The sequence below is a fragment of the Trachurus trachurus genome, assembly GCF_905171665.1.
Source record: "Trachurus trachurus genome assembly, chromosome: 2".
Classification (NCBI taxonomy): domain Eukaryota; kingdom Metazoa; phylum Chordata; class Actinopteri; order Carangiformes; family Carangidae; genus Trachurus; species Trachurus trachurus.
Genome location: NC_139914.1, coordinates 8,609,285 through 8,621,688, shown reverse-complemented (window position 1 = coordinate 8,621,688; position 12,404 = coordinate 8,609,285). Strand labels below are relative to the sequence as shown.

The window sequence follows — 12,404 nt, the reverse complement described above, 5'->3', positions numbered from 1 at the left end:
AGCTTGCACCGACAATTAAAGGTAATGAATCTACTGCTATGACTATAGGGATTATGGAAATGGGCCAATTTGCAAAAATGTTCAACTATCCCTTTAATGTACATCATATAGAAAGTACACCACCTGCTGCTGAGGAGCTGCCAGTGTGCTAATCATTTGCCACCATCTTTTCACAGGTGGTCCATGATCAAAGAGCCCACCATAACAATGTGGCTGGCAGCTATGGGAACCATTACAATGAAGAAGGTTAGTATGCACACACGCCTTTTTATATTGTAATTTGCACGTTTTTATCACACCTCTGCTTGTGTCCTGTATATTAATGATTGTTCCTACTATGGGTGAATAAGGGATGAGCTATAAAAATGAGTTGGAGTGCAGATGATTTTCTATTCAGTGCATAGCAGCAAATCTAATCAGGGCAGAGTCAGGAAGGTAAAATATTGGAAAGTGGAAATTGGGCAATCACCGCTGCACGGTTTCAGAAAATGAAAACTACTCAGGTTTTTAATGAAATGATTTATTTCCCTTTCCAATCCCCCTGAGCTCCCTCACTGCGAATGACTTAATGAGGCAGCCTTCTTCTTGTGTCTAATTCAGTTATGCTCGTCGGAGGAGAGGACCTACCAAAGGTTTCCACTCAGGCTTTGAAGCAGCAGTATGAAAAAACGATTGAGGAAGCTGCGCCAGCCAAGGAAATTAAGGTAATGATGCTGTCTGTTTATCTAAATAGATGAGAGTTTGGTGTGTGTTTTTTTTCTATGAAATATCAGTATGAAGATGAGGCCACATCATGAAATCATCAAAAGGAAATTGCTCATGCCATGCATTGATGGAGAATAAATTGGAATGGATAAAAGACCTCATGTCATTACACAGTCTGAAATATTTTTTTCAGTGTTAAAAGGAATATCCAGTCTAAGTCTTGAACTCATATTACTGCCTGCAGTTGAAGTGATCTTCAATGAATATTTCAATCAAGGCTGTAATTAGTAATGTACATAATAGAAAATGAAGCGTCAGTATTTGTGCTCGAACATCCAAATTAGGATTGTTGTTCTGTTTTCTAGCTTTGGAAAATAAAATTGACTCATCTGCTGCAAACTTATAAAATTATCATTTCTAATGAAGAGTATTGTAAGTTTTTAAGCTGTCTTTTTATCTTCATCTTCACATGAAAAAAAGTGTCTGAGATTTTTTTAACTAGTGCACAATTTTCTTCTTTTTCTAACAAAACAACTCACGAACCAAAGGTTGACGTGGATGTCAGCCAGTTTCAGTGGGTGCCAGTTAATCAGTCCTCCAAAGCGTCGGTAATGACGAGCTACGACTCTTCCTCCACTGTGAAGACCGCGGCTGCCTCGTCGATGACGTCCAGCTCCTCAGTGGGACACGAGGTAACAGACCACTTCCCTCCTCCTCCGCCTTCAAACCTGGTGCAGGTGTCACAGGACGTCCAGGAGTCACCAATCAGACTCAGGAGTCGCATCCCAACATAAGCAAACTGTTAATAAGGAGCAATATATCAAACACAAGAGTATGGCTGAGCTAAAGCGCCTTACAAGCACATTCATCCAGAGGTCCGCAAAAGCCTCGAAGCGGACTTCTTGAGTCAGCTCACAGAAGCGGAGAGGAAGGACCTGGAGAGCCAGGAAGTGATGGGCGATGTCCAACAGGCCTGCTACATCTTTGAAAACGATGGCAACGGCTCAAGTCGGTGCTCGAGCCCTGATGGGGAAGACGTGGAGTGGGATGAGATCCTAAAAGGCGAAGTGCAGTCCATGCGCTGGAGGTTCGAAAACAAGCCGCTAGACACGATCAAAGACGACACCCCAGACGAGAACGAGGTGAGTAATATTGCTCAGCAGGAAATCATCGCTGGTAAGGATGTCAGACACACAGCTTGGATGTTTGAGACTCAGCCCATGGATGCTCTCGGGACAGAGACTCTCACTTCAGCTGAGCAGTCACAGAAAGCCATAGATCTGGCGAGAGGAGACGTCCGAACTGCTACGTGGCTTTTTGAGACGCAGCCACTGGATTATTTGAATAAGATCTACCAAGAAGACGAGCAGGAGACAGAGGAGGTTGTTGTCACCAAAGACATCACCGGGGGAGACGTCAAAACCGCCAGGTATCTCTTTGAGACCCAACATCTGGATTCCCTCGGCAAAACAGAAACCATTGAGGAAAGCCACTTCCTGAACCTGAAGTCAGAGCTGGAGGAGATCAAAGGGGACGTGAAGACCACAACCAGAATGTTCGAGACCCAGCCCATGTGTGTCATCAGGGGGGATTCGGGGGAGATGCTGGAGATCACCACCATCCGCAGGGAGGAGACTGTGGAGAAAGGAGACGTGAAGACATCACGGTGGATGTTTGAAACCCAGCCGCTGGACATGATCAGCAAAGACCCTTCTCAGGTGAAACTGATCTGTGGTATTTCGATGGAGGACAACGCTCAAGGTGGCGTGAACAAAGGCAGGTGGCTTTTTGAGACAAAGACCCTGGACATTAACGACGAGGAATGGGAGACCTCCAGGAAACAAAGGGAGGAAATCATCGGAGCTGATGTGAGGAAACACTGTTGGACTTTTGAGACGCAGCCCATGGATACTCTGAAAGACGACGTCAACGCTCGACCTTTACCCTCGGAGGAGATCGTGGAGGTGACGTCCAATCGGCGAAACATCTGTTCGAGACGGTTCCCATGGAGAATCTCAAAGAACTGCTGGAAGTGGGGAAACTTCAGAAGATGGTTGCATCGGAAGAAGAGAAGGGCGACGTGAGGCATCAGAAGTGGGTGTTTGAAAGCCAACCTCTGGAGAACATCAGGGAGGAGAAAAGGAGTTTACAAGGACTGTGAACATTGAAGATCTTGACAAAGGAGACGTGACAACTATAAGGAACGGTTTGAAAGCATGGATCTGAGTAAATGCGAAGGCACGCAGAAAATCCAAGTTGAAGGCGTCACAAGTGGGTCGGTCCAATCCAACAGAGTTCTTTTTGAATCCACGCCTATGTACGCCGTGCAGGACAGCTCTGGACACTACCACGAGGTGAAGACCGTGAGGCGAGAGGAGATCGTGAAGGGAGACGTGCGCAGCTGTAGGTGGATGTTTGAAACGCGTCCTATCGATGAATTCGACGACAGCATCAATAAGTTCCAGCTCATCAAAGGTATATCCAAACAGGAGATCGAATCGGGCGATGTCAAAACTGCTAAGTGGTTGTTTGAAACTCAGTCGCTCGATGCCATTAAATCTTTCAGCAACTGCGAAGACGAAGAGCGTAAAACCGAGGAGGGCGTTGAAATACAAAGAGGCGACGTGAAGACTTGCAAGTGGTTATTCGAGACTCAGCCGATGGACGTTCTGTATGAAAAGGGGGAAAAGAGCGAGACTGACGTGGAGGAAGTGCAGAAAGGCGACGTCAAGACGTGCACCTGGCTCTTTGAGACCAGACGCTCGACAACATACGCGATCACACCGAGTCCGAGTCCGAGTCCGAGACCATTCTGAAAACCTGCACCGTCAACCAAGAAGACATCCAGGGAAAAGACGTGCGCCTGGCTCGCTTCCTCTTTGAAACGGAGAACCTGGAGAACATCACCGGAGAAGACAACAGCTCCTTCAGGAGGGTTACGGAAATAGACGTCCAGTCGGGCGACGTCTCCAGGATGAAGTACATCTTTGAGAACCGCTCCTCGGACATCATGACCTCCACCTCCGAGGAGATGATGCACAGGCTGAAGACGCAGCAGGCCGAGGACATCCAGAAGGGAACGTGGGCAACTGCACCTGGATGTTCGAGAACCAGCCCATCGTGCCATCCGCGAAGACGTGACAGAGGGAGGGAAACCCGCACCGTGACTGATGTTCAAGGCGGCGACGTCGGTCAAGGCCGATTCATTTTTGAGACGTTTCTCCCTGGATAAAATTAAAGAGGAGTCCTCTGAGACTGATATTTCTCAACTCACCAGTATCTTTCGAGATGAAACGGAAAGAGGGGATGTGAAAAATTACACCATGATGTTTGAAAGTCAGCCGCTGTACGCCATTTGCGACAAGGAGGGCCATTATCATGAAGTCACCACAGTCACAAAGGAGGAAGGTCATGAGGGGCGACCGTGGTGGGGGCCCGGTGGCTGTTTGAAACAAAGCCGCTGGATTCAATTAGAGATTCAGAGGAGGTCTACGTTATTAAGGCTGTGACTGAGGAAGGCATCAACAAAGGAGACGTGAGCTCTGCCCGATGGAGGTTTGAAACGCAACCTTTGGATGAATTACAGAGGAAATAAAAGTCAGATCAAAAACAGTGGCTGATATCCAAGGCGGTGACGTGCAGACAAACAAGCAGCGTTTTGAAACCGATGAGACGTCTCAAAAGTATATCAGGACCGTGAGTGTGAGCGAAATCCAGAAGGCGACGTCAGATCTGCCACATGGATGTTTGAAACCCGCACCATTGATGAGATCCACGGCGAAGGCGCAGAGTACGATGGCATGGAGAGAGTGACAAAGAGGAAGTAATGAAGGGGACGTCACACAGTCTGTCTGGCTCTTTGAGAAGCAGCCTCTCGACAGTATCAAAGACGCTGATGGCACTGAGCTTGTTGTGACAAAGGAGGAAATCCCACAGGCTGATGTGAAGTCAACAACATGGCTATTTGAAAGCACTCCGTTCCACGAGTTCAACGAGAGCAGCACGGAGAAGACGGAAATATTAGGTAAAAGCATCAAAGACACACTTCAAGAGCTGTACTGTCAGAAAATGGTGGACTCGCAGGGTATTCTCATCCAGACCGACGAGATCGGCGACGTCCGCATGGCCAAGTACAAACTCATGAACCAGGACGCGCCACAGATTCAGAAAGAGGAGATAATCAGAGGGATCTGAGCAACATCATGGTGCAACCTCCTGAACCGCAGAGAGGCCACGGAGAGGGGATAACCATCGACCATGAGGAGCGGGGCAACATCAACACCACGGTGAAGCAGCTGTTCAACCAGGAAAAGGGGAGTCAAACGTTGATAAAAGAGGAAATTATCCCGCGGTGACATTCAGGAGGCTATTAACAACCTGCTAAAGGACGAGGGCTCCTCCAATCGCGGCATTCTGATTCAAGAGGATGAGAAAGGAGACGTGAGGCTGACGATCTACTCCCTCCCTCAACAATAGGTGAGGAGGAAGTACGGAAAAGAAGATATCAATTCAAGGGAACGTCAGCAAGACTCTTCATCGTCTTCTCTCCAACTCGGGTGGAGGAAGACGCTAGAAGGATAAAGGTTAGCGACACAGAGAGGGGCAACGTCAGCTTTTACTCCACCTGCATCGAGTCCGGAGCTTTGGATTACCTGAAGCAGCTGCAGAGTGAATCGGATGAAGTCGAGGAGGAAAAGGTTGGAGAAGGAGCGAATCATCGGAGGCGACATTCGAAGAGACCAAGATACTGCTGAGGAAGAAGCAGCAGCAGGTCGGCCGCACCGTGGCGGAGGAGGATATCGTTCCCGGTGACGTGCACAGCAATGTTAAAGTCTTCATGATGGAGCCAGCTGTCACGTTTAGAAACATGGAGAAAGAGGATATCGTTAAAGGTGACCTCAGCGCAGCCATGGACTCACTGACCCAGGCTATCAATCAGAAAGTGGTATTAGAAAAAGAGGAGGTGGTGAAGGGAGACTTTATCCACTACGTTGAAGTCTCTAGAGGAGGCCCAGCGTCAAGCCAAAGAAATGGAAAAGCCGGAAATCGTCAGGGAGACATCAGAGGCGCTCTGGAGTCGCTGGAGAAATCTGCGACGACTAAAACAGAAGTGACTGTTGAAGATTTAGTGCCAGGTGACATCAAGGCACCCTGAGGTCCCTGGAGGAGGCGACGCAAACTGTGAAAGGGAGTGGAGAAAGAGGAGATCGTCAAGGGAGACATCCACACCGCCATGCAGAGTTTACACGAGGCGTCGTCAGAGAAAAAGGTCTTCCAGCATCAGGTGAGCGAACAGGGCGACGTCAGAGCCACGATGCAGCTCTTCCTGGAGACGAACACGTCTCCCAGGATGCAGCGCAGGGGCAGCATCGAGGGGGACGTGAGGACGTCCATCAAGTGTCTCTACGAGGGACAGGAGGCGACGCAATTAGAAAAGGAGGAAGTCGTCAGAGGGGACGTTCAGGGGGCCATCAAGTGTCTCATGGAGAGAAAGCAGTACTCCAAACCCAAACGTATGTATCCGCAGAAAAAAGCAAAAGCGCCCACGAAAAACCCATTAAGTGTAAAGCAAAAGGAGCATGATTGCATAGATGAAGCTAAGAGTGAGAGTGTGGCAGTCAATCCAGCCCCCGCTGTGAAAAACCTCTCCCAGAGCAGTGAATCACAGAAGCACACACAGAGGCACATGGAGAGCAAATCAGTGAAAACACAGGTAATAACCCAGGAGGGCCGCTCTGGTTACTGAAGCCAAGGCAGACAATCCCACAGGGGCCTCGCCAGCAGAAGAGTACGAAGGAGCAGAAGGAGAAAGCCCCGCGCCGCCGCAGAAAATACAAGCTCCTAAGCCTATTATGATAAAGAATAAACAGACGACTCATAATGAACAAACAGAGGCGAAAGCGGCTGATGTGAGTGTGATGAAAGACGTGCAAAAGACGAGCGTGTCAAACAAGCAAACGTGCGAGACAAAGACGATCAAACAGGTGCAGACGACGGTGACGGAGAAAAGTGTCACACAGCGGCAGAACGTGACGGTGTCGGAGCAGGCGACGGCGACGGCGACAACGTCTCAGAGGCAGATTGAGAATAAGGCCGTGATGCAAAAGCACAGCGTCAAGAACATGAAGAGCGATCACCGTAACCTTGATATGAAAGGGAAAGGGATGATCAAAAAGGCAAAGCCGGAGATCCACTTCCCCCCTCCGCCCGCGTCGCCGCCCCCGCCCTCGGAGTCGGAGCTCTCCCTCCCTCCGCCGCCGTCGCCGGAGATGGAGAACCCGGTGTTCGGCGACCTCCCGCCTCCGCCTCCACCTCCTCCTCCTCCTCCTCCGTCCGAAGCTGAATTCTTCCCTCCTCCTCCTCCTCCACCTCCCTCTATGAGCGGCCAGGATTTCCTCCCTCCGCCTCCCTCCCTGCAGGAGCTTAACGCCATGCCTCAGCCTCCTCCTCCTCCTGCAAAGCCGGCAAAACCCGTCGGCAAACCTTTATTCAAAGTGCCGAAACCGCCGGAAATACAGAAGCCGGCCGTGCAGGTGAAGCCTAAATGGCAGAAAAAGCAACCGACCCCTCCTCCACCTCCTCCTCCTCCTCCTCCTCAGCCTCAGCTCCCTCCTCCTCCTCGCCCAGAAACAACACACACAGCTCATAAAGAAGAAGCTAAAGTTCAACAAGTGAGGAAGGAGACGATCCAACACATTGAAACGAGCAAACAGATCCAGTCTGAATCCGCAGCAGTGACGACGACGACAACAAAAATACCAAACACCCCGCTGGTGAAACCGGTGCAAAAAGAACCCAAAAAGTTTGTCCCACCCCTCAAACTGCCCCCACCTCCAGACCCCGCCCCATCCCCGACCCCTAGGCCGTACGCCCGCAAGTTTAAAACCCCTCTCATGATGGCGGAGGAGAGGTACCGCCTGCAGAGGATGGAGAAGGAGGAAACAGACAGGAGCTGCGTCACAACTCCCACTTCTCCGCCAGCGAGCGATGAGGTTTCTGACAAAGACAATCTGTCAACAGAAGTGACGAAAGCAAAGACGGAAGAGGTTAAGAGTACCGTTCCCAGAGAAGAAGGAGAAGCGTTGCCTCAGCAGCACTCCCCTGGCAAAGAAAGCCGCTTCCCAGATCCCTTTGAGCAAGCCTTTGACTCCAGTTGGTAAATTAAGAAATCAGCCACTGGATCTTCAAACGTGTCTATGGAGAAGAAGCACTCCTCAGAAAAGAAATACTCGCCTCCACCTCAACTTCAACCGACGCTGTTAAAAAGAGTGAAAGCGCGCCCAGACATCAGAGCGCCTCTGTCTCTCAGTCCAGCCACGAGGCCTCAAATATCCAAGTCCAGTCATGCTCCAATGTGGTCACCTCCTCCTCCGTCGTGGAGCAGAAGCATTTATTAGAAATCCAGCGCCAGGTCTATCACTGCCACACAGAGCGCCGTCACAGGAAAAATGTAAATCTTCAAAGCCAGCTGGCTGTCACATTGAAAGCTGAGGATGTAAAAATATTAATGCGGCTCTGACACAGGAGGGGAAAATGAGTCCTTCTCATCCCACTAAAATTCCAAAGGTAGCTCCGAGTTTCAAGGTGAAAACCTTTAAGATGCCGACGGAGAAGAGAGAGGAGAGGTGTGACCAGCCTGGGACAAAAGGAAGTAATGAAAAGCGAAATGCATTCACAGCAAGAGAAAAGTAAAGTGACACAGACGAGTGAAACAAATGTGAGTCAGGAAACCGTCCAGCTGACGAGAAGCGAGATGAAAACGGAAATGAAAGTGAAGGAGAAGAAGAGCCAGGCGACCCCGCCCGCGAAGGAGGCCGAGGTTCAGGCGAAAAAGGGAAAGCAGATGGAGGTGAGCCTGTCGCCATCGGTTCGCTCCTAGTGCCGAAGGTGACGAAGATAACATCTGCAGCGGCTCATCAAGGGCAAGGCCACGTTTCCGTCTCCCACACTCAGCAGAGCGTGAAGACGCAGCAGATCCAGAGGCACGAGGAGAAGAAGGAGGAGGTGGTGGTGGTGACACAGCAGAGCCTTCAGAGGGGAGAGGCCGCTCACGTGCAGATAAAGCAGCAGGAAGCAAACAAAATGCAGATAAAGGTGGGGAAGACAAAAGGTACGGCTCAGAGAGATGAGGCTCATTCGGAGGAACTCACAGAAATAGAGAGACGTAATGTGATGCAGAGGCTGGTGGCTCAAATAAAAGAGCTGGAGGGCACGCCGAGCAAAATAGACTCCAACGCTGTCAGGATGATTATAAGCGAGCTCCCTGAGTGGGTGACTGGCTCGATGAGAGGAAAAATCTCAGCGAAATAGCGAAACAGCAAAGCAAGAAAAAGCTGAAAGAGATGATGGCCTATGTGAAAAACAACGTTCAAACAAAGCTCACAGTTCTGGAGGAGAAGCTGACGGCCACGGAGAAGCAGGGAGAGGAGGAGGAGAGAGAAGAAATAAAAGCTCCTCCGCCGGCGGTGCTTCCAAAACCAGACAAGAGAGTCGTCGCCGTCGGCATCTGTGGAGCCACGACCAAGACCTTCGGTTTCTCCAAAACGGAGAAGAAGAAGGTGGTGGTGGAGGAGAGGAGGAGCGAGGTGTCGGAGCGCAGCGTGTCCTCTCCGTTGGCCAGCATCCGCACGCCGTCCCCCACCTTCATCAGCATCGAATCCAGGAGGGTGGACTCTCCGCTCGGGGTGACGCCGTCCCCGCCGCCGTACAAAGCGGTCGGGACGCCGCCGCCTCCCCCTCGCAAGACGTACACGCCCACGTCCGCCCTCAGCCGGGCCACGCCCTCCCCCACCACGAGCCGCTCCGAGAAGCTGATGAGGCTGAGGGGACACCACCGGCTCCAAGCTGTCCCACTGCGTCACCCCCACTCCGCCTCCCGCGCCGGCGCCCGAGAGCGACAGAGAGCAGCCGTCCCCGTCGTTCGGCGACCGGCAGACTCCCGTGGAGACGCAGGAGCAGGGGGCGGTGGAGACGGGCGACTCCATGATGACAGTGAAGGATAAGAAGTCGTTCTTCGAGGAGGCGCAGAGGGCCGAGGTGAACCGGACCTACCTGAGGAAGGATCCCATCGATATCCCCGAGCGTCTCGGAGAGGACGCCGAGGAATCGCCCGACGGCTTGAGCGTGGATCTGCTGAAGGAGGATCTCCCGCGGGTCGACCTGTCCAAGCTTGTGAACAGATTTGAATCCCCGAAACCGAAAGTGTACGCCCGGAAAGACCCATCCTCATCTCGGAGAGGCTGGGGAGCGACACGGAGGACGCAGAAGCCGACCCGCCGACCCCGAGGTCGGAGGAAGTGCCGATCCTCAACGTTAAAGCCATAAAGGACGTGTTCGAGACGGGAGAGCTGGGCTCGCAGGCCGCCCGCGAGCTGAGGGAGCAGATAGAACGACGGGAACCCGACTCGGTTTATTCGGAGCCGCCGGCCGGTCACTCCGAGACGACGTCCGTCACCGAGCAGTTCTGCACCGTCGACGACTTCGGGAACATCACCAGCGAGACGAGGAGCGAGGTGCACTCCTCCGGGAGCTCCGGGACCCGCGGCAACCCTCCGTCCTACGCCGACGTGGTGCGGGGGAGCGTCCCCACGGTGGACGTGCCCCCCGACGCCACCACCGAGGAGCTGCTCCGGAGCTTCCAGCAGTCGTGGGCGGAGAGCCAGGGAGTTTTCCAGAACCTGGGCTTCAGCGTCACGGAGCAGAGGAGCTCGCAGATCGTAACGCACCAGCAGGAGACTGTCGTGACGGGTAAACCGCGGCGTGCAGCATGAGGACACTAAACCCAGCGTGACGGTGTGTTTAACATGCGTTGTGTGTGGAATTTGAAAGCATCGTCTGCATTGTGTGGAAAGAGAAACATTAACAGGAGTTTGACGCTGTTATTCATGTCCCTTGAGTTCCTTTGAAGTGTTTTTTTATTTTATTTTTTTAATTTGACACGTCTCCCCTGAAGCTCAGAGCAGCTTGCAGCTTAAAAACTGGCAGTTAGCCACCTTTTAATATTCACAGGTTATGTTTTGTCCTGTTTATTCATGCCTCTGATGTGTGGAGCCGGCGATGATGCTAACATATTGAACTAATATTTCTTTCTGCCTGAGCGTGAGATGTTGTTTTCACTGTGAAAACAACCCTCATTTTTATTTTTCAGTCGAAAATAAGGTTTCACCTTTTTTTTTTTTTTTTTTTTTTTTCCATGTCCGTGATGTGAATTTTGAAAATAAACTTTTCTTTTTGTAATAGCGAAATAATTACAGTGGGGTCACAGAATGGGAATGTGGACCGTTTTGTAATTCTCTCTACAGCTGTGGCTGTAATTATGAAAAGACCTCTCAGAACTGGAGTAGTCAACTAATTGCATTTCTAATACTAATACTAATTATAATATAGTTTGTTTTTCTACAGTGCACATCCAGAAGGAGCCACACTAATACAGTGGATAACAACTGTCTAATGGTGTTTGCTCTCATCCCGTCATACAGTTTAATTTAGTTTGTGCTCTCTCTTTAAACATTGTGAGTCTTCTGGTAATATTTAACTTTACAGGGAAGTTTTTTTATAGCAGTAATGATAGTTAGAATAGGAACTGTAACTTTAAACACAAATAGTTCATATGACAGCAGTCATTTTAATCAATTTGCACACAAAAAAATGCACCTTTGCTGCTGTACATCGACTTTAAGGGGCTAAAAGAAATCTTACTGAAATAGAAATAGTGAGACTGTGCTGCAGGAAATTGCTGCTCCAGCTCAGCTTAACCTGTATGTAATTGTACTATATATCAAAGCCAAATCAGCTCCTCGTACCCACAACTTTAATGCTGATTTATTAGCAATTAAATGTAATGAATGTAGTGCATGTAGCATGTAGAAATAAAAGGGACATCACAGATGTGAAATTAACTTTTTCCTTCTTGTTCTTTCTTGCAGAAAACTCGAATTCCAGAGTCCGAACTGTGCAGGGTGTGTCGGAAGAGGGTGTATCCCATGGAGTCACTGATCGCAGACAAACAAAACTTCCATAAAAGCTGCTTTCGCTGTGAACACTGCAGAGGCAAACTAAGGTGAAGCTGCTTCACACGGCACAGAGACGTGTCGCTCCCTCACCTCGCATCATTATTAACCAAAGTCTGTTTTCCTCCCTCTTCCTCTTTCTCTCCAGCCTCGGCAACTACGCCTCTCTCCATGGACGAATGTACTGCAAACCACACTACAAGCAACTGTTCAAGTCCAAAGGGAATTATGATGAGGGATTTGGGCAGAAGCCACACAAAGAACAATGGACTAATAAGAACCAGCAGAACTCGGCTGAACCAAAAGTCAAATCACCATCGCCTAAAAAGAAAGTCAAAGAGTACAGATGTTCCACTGCTCAGGATAACGACGCGAGTAAGTCAGTGGATGAGAACAAAAAGGCCACAGCGAAGATTTCTGTGGTGTGGCCTCCGCAGAGCGATTCTCCGAAGAAAGCCTTCACCATCGAGGAGGAGTTGAAGTTGGTAAAGCCGTCGTGGCCCCCGAAGGAGGGCTCAGCTCTGGAAAATGACCCCCGGAACGAGCCTCTGTTTAAAGAGACTGATCTACCTGCAGCTGAAGTGCAAAATGGAGCCCAGGAAAATGACTGTATGAGAAAGTGTGAAGAAACTCCAGCAGAGCCGCAGAGTCCAGCCCCCCCCCGTAGCCGTCGCCGAGGAACCAGCCTGT

At 50.3% G+C, this 12,404-nt stretch overlaps 1 pseudogene across 1 annotated transcript in view; it reads left to right on the top strand.

Annotated features, from left to right (window-relative positions):
- The window catches only part of LOC310997544, a 12,706-nt pseudogene extending 695 nt beyond the window's left edge, over window positions 1–12,011 (top strand). Inside the window, exons 2-6 of the transcript in view lie at window positions 177–246; window positions 601–704; window positions 1,254–10,452; window positions 11,631–11,764; window positions 11,863–12,011. The product of the transcript in view is annotated as an uncharacterized misc_RNA (transcript). The remainder of the gene's footprint in view (window positions 1–176; window positions 247–600; window positions 705–1,253; window positions 10,453–11,630; window positions 11,765–11,862) is intronic.
- Window positions 12,012–12,404: the final 393 nt, after the last annotated feature.